The sequence below is a fragment of the Physeter macrocephalus genome, chromosome 5, assembly GCF_002837175.3.
Source record: "Physeter macrocephalus isolate SW-GA chromosome 5, ASM283717v5, whole genome shotgun sequence".
In the NCBI taxonomy this organism is placed as follows: Eukaryota; Metazoa; Chordata; class Mammalia; order Artiodactyla; family Physeteridae; genus Physeter; species Physeter macrocephalus.
This window is the reverse complement of record NC_041218.1, coordinates 22,935,959-22,942,906: the sequence shown is the minus strand read 5'-3', so window position 1 is coordinate 22,942,906 and position 6,948 is coordinate 22,935,959.

The window sequence follows — 6,948 nt, the reverse complement described above, 5'->3', positions numbered from 1 at the left end:
CCTTCAGCTCTTCCATCTCCCCGCTCCTCTCCCTCCTGCAGTCAGTAACTCTTCTTGCTGTTCACTCGATGCCAGCCCCTGTATGCCAGCTGTTGTGCTGTACTACTGTACTTTTCAAGGTACTGTAGTGTAAGATTAAAAATGTTTTATTTTTTTGTGTTTGTTTTTTATGTATTATTTGTGTGAAAAGTATTATAAACCTATGAAAGTACAGTACTATGTAGCCAATTGTGTTAGTTGGGTACCTAGGCTAACTTTGTTGGACATATGAACAAATTGGACTTATGAACGTGCTCTCAGAACTGAACTCATTCGTATGTAGGGGACTTACTCTATATGATATAGAACAGGTAGCTTTCCTGCCCAGTCTATCAACTGTGTAAAATGATATCCAGTATGAGCTAGTAAATTACCAAGAATGGTTTTTTTTTTACTTGTTTGCATAAAAACATTTACCAAAACTAGGCAATATATTTGGCAGCTTTCAAGCTAAATTCAAGCTATTAATTACTTCTACTGTTTCCCACCTACCCTATATCAAATGCATACAAAAAGTACAGGAGAAAGAATAAAATATAAAAACTTTTAGATATGGGTTAAGGAGGGAACAAAAGATTTACCAGAAATCTTTGCTAGGCCACAGACTACTGGTTAGAGAATTAAAAAGATTAAGGAAACAAAAAAATTTTCATTGCACAAACAGTATGTATGACCAAAAAATCCAAAGAAAATTATATAACCCTATTTTAATAATTTGGCTTTTCATTTTCTCAAGTTTTCTTCTAGTCATGGGTATATTAATCACAGTGGAGATATATGCTCCGGCATTGTTTTTCATGTGTATTGCAAACAACTTTCCACACCAACGGAATCATTACAATTACTATTTTAATAGTTTAAATTATATTCCACCAATTTAAACTCTATGTAGTTAATCACCCTCCAATTGTTAGATGTTTAGGTTATTGTCAACTTCTTATTATAAGTAACTATGTATCGAACATCTTTCATGTATGTAACTTTTTTTTTTGGCTGTGTTGTGTCTTCGTTGCTGCACGCAGGCTTTCTCTAGTTGTGGTAAGCGGGGGCTACACTTCATTGCAGTGCACAGGCTTCTCATTGTGGTGGCTTCTCTTGTTGTGGGGCACGGGCTCTAGGCAGGCTTTCTCTAGTTGTGGTAAGCGGGGGCTACACTTCATTGCAGTGCACAGGCTTCTCATTGTGGTGGCTTCTCTTGTTGTGGAGCACGGGCTCTAGGCACGCAGGCTTCAGCAGTTGCAGCACGTGGGCTCAGTAGTTGTGGCGCATGGGCTTAGCTGCTCTGCAGCATGTGGGATCTTCCCGGACCAGGGATCGAACCCATGTCCCCTGCATCGGCAGGCGGATTCTTAAACACTGTGCCACCAGGGAAGTCCAACTTTCCCTCTTTTGAACTAGGTTCCTGGTTAGGAGACAGACAGTACAGTGTTGGGAACACAGGCTTTGGAGGCAGTGTTAGAACGGTGCTTGATTAAACACTAAGCAGTGTTTAATATGTACTTGGAGTGACAGCTCTTTGTCATAGTAGTAAAATCAATTTTCAGAGGTTCTCCTGTTCTAGACTGTTCCTCTCTCCTCTCTCAGGTCTAAGACGCAGACTCCACCTGCAGTATTTGCCTATCACTTCAAGATGGCTCAAAATCCATCCTGCCACCCAAGATTTCTTTCTCCTTCTTTGGTTTTGTTAAGCTGGACAAGACCAGCTAGGAAATGGATGGGGAGGCGAAAAATGATTTTGCCTCTGTGACCTTGGCTTCCTCATGAGAACAGTGAGGGACCTGGAGGTAAACCTAGAATTCCTTCCAGGTCTAACATTTTATGTCCTTACTTCAACCCTTTTGAGGGCTTTTATTGACCTACCTGGGAAATACTCCATTTTTTTTTTCCATATCTCATCCTAGGATATTGCTAGGTAGCTGACAGAAGTAAGGACAGAAATCTGAAAAGTATATTAAGGTGGTCTGATCTTTGGATAATCTTCAGATACACGACCAATCTCCATGGCCTACCAGTCCTCCTCAGAGGCCTTCATACATGTTCCCCTTTCCCTCTCTTCCTAACTGGCTTCAGCGACACGACAGTCGAGTCAACCAGAGAGGCTGTGTGGAGAGAAAAACCGTAACCACCACCAACACTTCAGCCACGAAGCAATGAGAGAAAAGAGAGCGTGGGATAAAGATAGACTGATGGTCTCTAATTAAAGGGCTTGGGTGATGCATTCACTTCCAAGGGCATGGGTCACTCAACCCAGATAACAGCTATATAAAGCCAAAGAAAACCCAGAATAGGAATAAAACTAAAAATAGCAAGGAAAACTGAGGAGGAGGAAGTGTTTGTACTTTTGCTCTTGGTCAAGCTGTACATGCAGCTGTTTCTGTTCCAAAGATGGAAAAGGGTGCAAGGGATTTAAAAGCTGGCTCTGAAGCAGCCACAGCTGGTCTAGGAGTTTGATGAGTAAATGAGGAAAGCCCCCAAAGAGAATGTTCCCCCTGGTAAGTCTATTCAAGTTGGCTAAAATCTAAAAAGAGCCAGGTAAGAAACTCATTCTGGATACTGGTGTCCCATTAATGGTTGTAAGATATTCCTTTCCGCTGTGAGAGGCAGATCTCGACTTTATGTTCAGGAAAGGAAAATCTTAGACTCACTGTGCTGAAAGGTATTCCAAGCTGTATTATAATGGAAGGAACAGAAGGCTGGGGAACATGGGTTTAAGTACGGCTCTGCCACATTCCAGCTGTATGACAGAGCTTGTTATTAAATGTCTTTGAGCTCCAGTCTTAGCCTCTGAGAAAACATAGTCTACTTGGATGGGAAATACAACTTTTGTGAAAACAAAACATAGAATCCTAGAGGTCTCAGTGAAGAAAAATCATACATGGAGAATCTGAAGGTTGGCAGGACTGGCCAAACTAGGCAGTCTGAATAGCCTTGAACAGCTGCGAGTCTGCAAGGCACCACCGGCCTTGATCCCCAGGACCAAGACTGCAAAAGAAGGTTCTGACCTGGGAGGTAGAAAGGAAGGTATTGGAAATTCTATTTACCGGCGAGAGAGCCAGCAGGAGACAGTTAACACAGAGATTACACAGTATCCCCATAAGCTACCTGGTCTGGCTAGGTACAAGTGGGAAAATTCCTTATAATGATGAGTTATGATGCTCTCTTTAAGATAGTAAAGTAGCAAAATTAAAATTTTAGGCAATTTCCTTCTTTAAAAGAGTCTGCCAAAAGAAAAAAAATTATTTTTCAAATAAAGAATCAAATCAGGAAAAGTGGGTTACCAGAAAGGTCAAACCAAACACTTCTATAGGAACAACCCACAAGAAGAATGAATAACAGCCTGGGGTTGAAGTGATGTCCTAGTGTGTGGAAGAGAACAAACACTTTGGGAAATGAAGCTCATGAGCTCAATCCCATCTGTATTAGTCAGGATTCTCCAGAGAAATAGAACCAGTAGGATACATATAAAGAAAGGTTTATTATGTGAATTGGCTCAAGTGATTACAGAGGCTGAGAAGTCCCATTATCCATCATATGCAAGCCTGGAGGCCCAGGAAACCAATGGTTCAGTCCCAGTCCAACTCCAAAGGCCCAAAGACCAGGAGCTCCGACGTCCCGGGGCAGGAGAAGATAGAGGTCCCAGCTCAAGAAGAGAGCAAATTTGCCCTTCCTCAGCCTTTTTGTTCTATTCAGGCTCTCAGTGGATTGGATGATGCCCACTTGCATTGTTGAGGGTGATCTTTTTTGTTTTTTTTTTCTGGTCTGCATTGGGTCTTCATTGCTGCACGCAGGCTTTCTCTAGTTGCGGCGAGCGGGGGCTGCTCTTCACTGCGGTGCGAGGGCTCCTCATTTTGGTGGCTTCTCTCCTTGCGGAGCACAGGCTCTAGGCACGGAGGCTTCAGTAGCTGTGGCGCATAGGCTCAGTAATTGTGGCTCGTGGGCTCTAGAGTGCAGGCTCAGTAATTGTGGCACATGTGCTTAGTTGCTCCACAGCATGTGGGATCTTCCTGGACCAGGGCTCGAAACCACGTCTCCTGCATTGACAGGCGGATTCTTAACCACTGTGCCACCAGGGAAGTCCAAGGGTGATCTTCTTTACTAAGTTTAACAACTCAAATGCTAATCTCTTCTGGAAACATGCTCACAGACATATCCAGAAATAATGTTTTACCAGCTATCCGGTCATATTTAACCCAGTTAAACTGACACATAAAATTAATCATTACCCCATCTGAGACCACCCATTACTATTTGAAAGTATACTCAGTCCAGCCTCGTAGTATATTCACCATAAAATTGACAGGTAGTGTGGAGCCCTCAGGTACACTGTTAAACAGGCTGGCATTAAGATCCTTGCGAGATGATGAGGTTGACAGCATCATTCTCTGTGGCTTTAGATTCTACAGGTTCTGAGCATTTGAAACAATGATCCTTGACTTTAATGCAATGAACCCTCCTCTCCTGACCTCTAAAACACCATTTCTAGAGATATTTTTACATAACTGAACTCAAAATGTTAAAAATAAAACTACTATCCTCCCTCCCCACCTGAATTCTCTATCTTGATTGGGCAGGCCACAAACCTCAAGGCCATCCATGACTCCTCCCTTCTCCCTCACGCCCAAACTGACGGTGAAGTCACCACTGACATTTCTATCAAGTCATCCATTTTCCCTGCCATCACACCTCACACAGACTCCTGTCTCCCCTACTGCGCGCTATATGGACACCAGGATTATCTTCCTGAGCCTGAATGTCATTTCCCTGCTCAAAAATTCTTCAACGGCTTCCCTTTTCCCACAGATTCAAGACCAAAGTCCTCAGACTCCAAAGTGGCCCAACTTGTATTCTTTTATCCTTTTTCTTCTACTCAATGGAAAGCTCTAGCCACAGCAGAATACCCGCTCTTTGAAGAACATATGAAATTCTGCTCATTTGCTCAATGTTCCTTCAGCCTCAAATATCCTTCTTGTATTTAGTGTCTACCATGTGCAGGGCAGTTTTAAGTGTTGAGGTGATGAACAAGACAGACAAGGTCCCTGTTCTCATGGAGCATACATCTTCAGCTCATCTCCAAGGCCCAGGCCAAATCCACACCTTCCCCCCAGTTCTCTACAATTCCTTATATTCAAAAGATGAGAATTCTTTTATACTCCTGGAGTATTTAGCACTGTTAGTCTTGTGTAACATTTATGTACAAACATATCTTCCAGGCTGGGTTATAAACATTTTTTTTTTTTTAAACTTACTTTTGGCTGTGTTGGGTCTTCGTTGCTGCGTGTGGGCTTGCTCTAGTTGCGGCGAGCGGGGGCTACTCTTTGTCGCGGTGCACGGGCTTCTCATTGCGGAGCACGGCCTCTAGGCTTCACTAGCTGTGGAATGTGGGTTTAGTTGCTCTGCGGCATGTGGGATCTTCCCGGACCAGGGGTCGAACCCGTATCCCCTGCATTGGCAGGTGGATTCTTAACCACTGCGCCACCAGGGAAGTCCCTGGACTATAAACTTCTTGAGGGTGGAAACCAGGTGGTCACTCACCTTTGCATTATATAAGGGCTTGGACAGTGCCACACACATGGAAGAAACTTAATGTTTCTTGAGTCACATCAAGTCTATCCCAATCTGCTTCCATTTATGATTGAAAAAACACAAAACCAAAAAAAGTGTGGAACTTTGCCTATTTTAAAGAAAAGTAAAAACAATTTTTGGAGGGAGGTCAAAATCAAAAATTGTAATGGAAAGACAAAAAAAACAACCCCACATTATTATAAACTGAAACTTAGGCTTGTAGTCCATTTGAATACCTTGTGTTAATGATTCTACACTACTCCTTAAGAAATCGTGATCTAGAGGCTATGAGCTTCTAGTGAGCAGACTTCTACAGTCACTTGTCAGCAAATGGCTTCCCACCCTGGGCCAGAAGTCTCATTCCTGTAACATTAGAGAGCTGCCCATTAATCAGCCTCTAAGGGGACCATGGAGACAGGAGAATGAACAGTCAAGCCTTTCATTAGTGCCAAAGGCAAAAGAGCACCCCTAGAAAAGTAACTTGGAAGCAGCCTCTAACAGGCTTATCCATGAATGGAGGCTTGATTTAGGAAAGATATCAACACTATTTACCCTTGACAAAGTTAAAATCTGACATATATGAGAAAAAGGGACTGTCCTTTAGACTAAAGAGATTTATGCAACCCATGATCTTGAATTGGATCCTGGTTTGGACAAATCAAATGTAAAGGACATTTTTGGAACAATTGGGAATTTTGTATATGGACTGGGTATTAGATGATATTAAGGGATTATTAATTTTTGTTGGCTGTAGTACATAGAAAAAATGTTCTGTTTTTTAGAGATATAACCTAAAGTTTAGCATGGGTGGAATATTATATTACATATGTTCTTTAAAATACTTCAGTATAAAAGAAGTAAGTTATAAAACCAACCAACCACAGTCACTAAAAGAAAGTACAACATTCTGGAGAATAGCTAGTTTCCTTCATGCTCACTTTCTCAGTGGGTAGTCTATTTAGTTGGGGCAGGTCAGGGTCAGCTTCTCCACCATGGACACCAATGCTCTCCACCAGCAGTGAAAGAGCCTTGGGGAGCCCCGCTCAGGGGAGCCTTGCATTAGAAGGCACATGGAGAGGGGTCTCTTCTGAAGAGCCTTCCTCCCTGTGTTATAGTCTCTTATTCTGTTATTATCAAAGTGAAGAAAGAAAATTATCAGCTTACCATTCACTATAACACATCAGGAGATCTCCTGGTGATATAATGAACAATGTCTTGCCTCTGGTTTAGGAATACTTCTTTGACTAGAATCACAAATAAATTCTAGGCTTTGCAGCCAATCTGAAAACTGAAATTTTGCCTTTGTTTACTGCTCCACTGTAGTTTTCTCAGTCTCAGCTTTCTTTA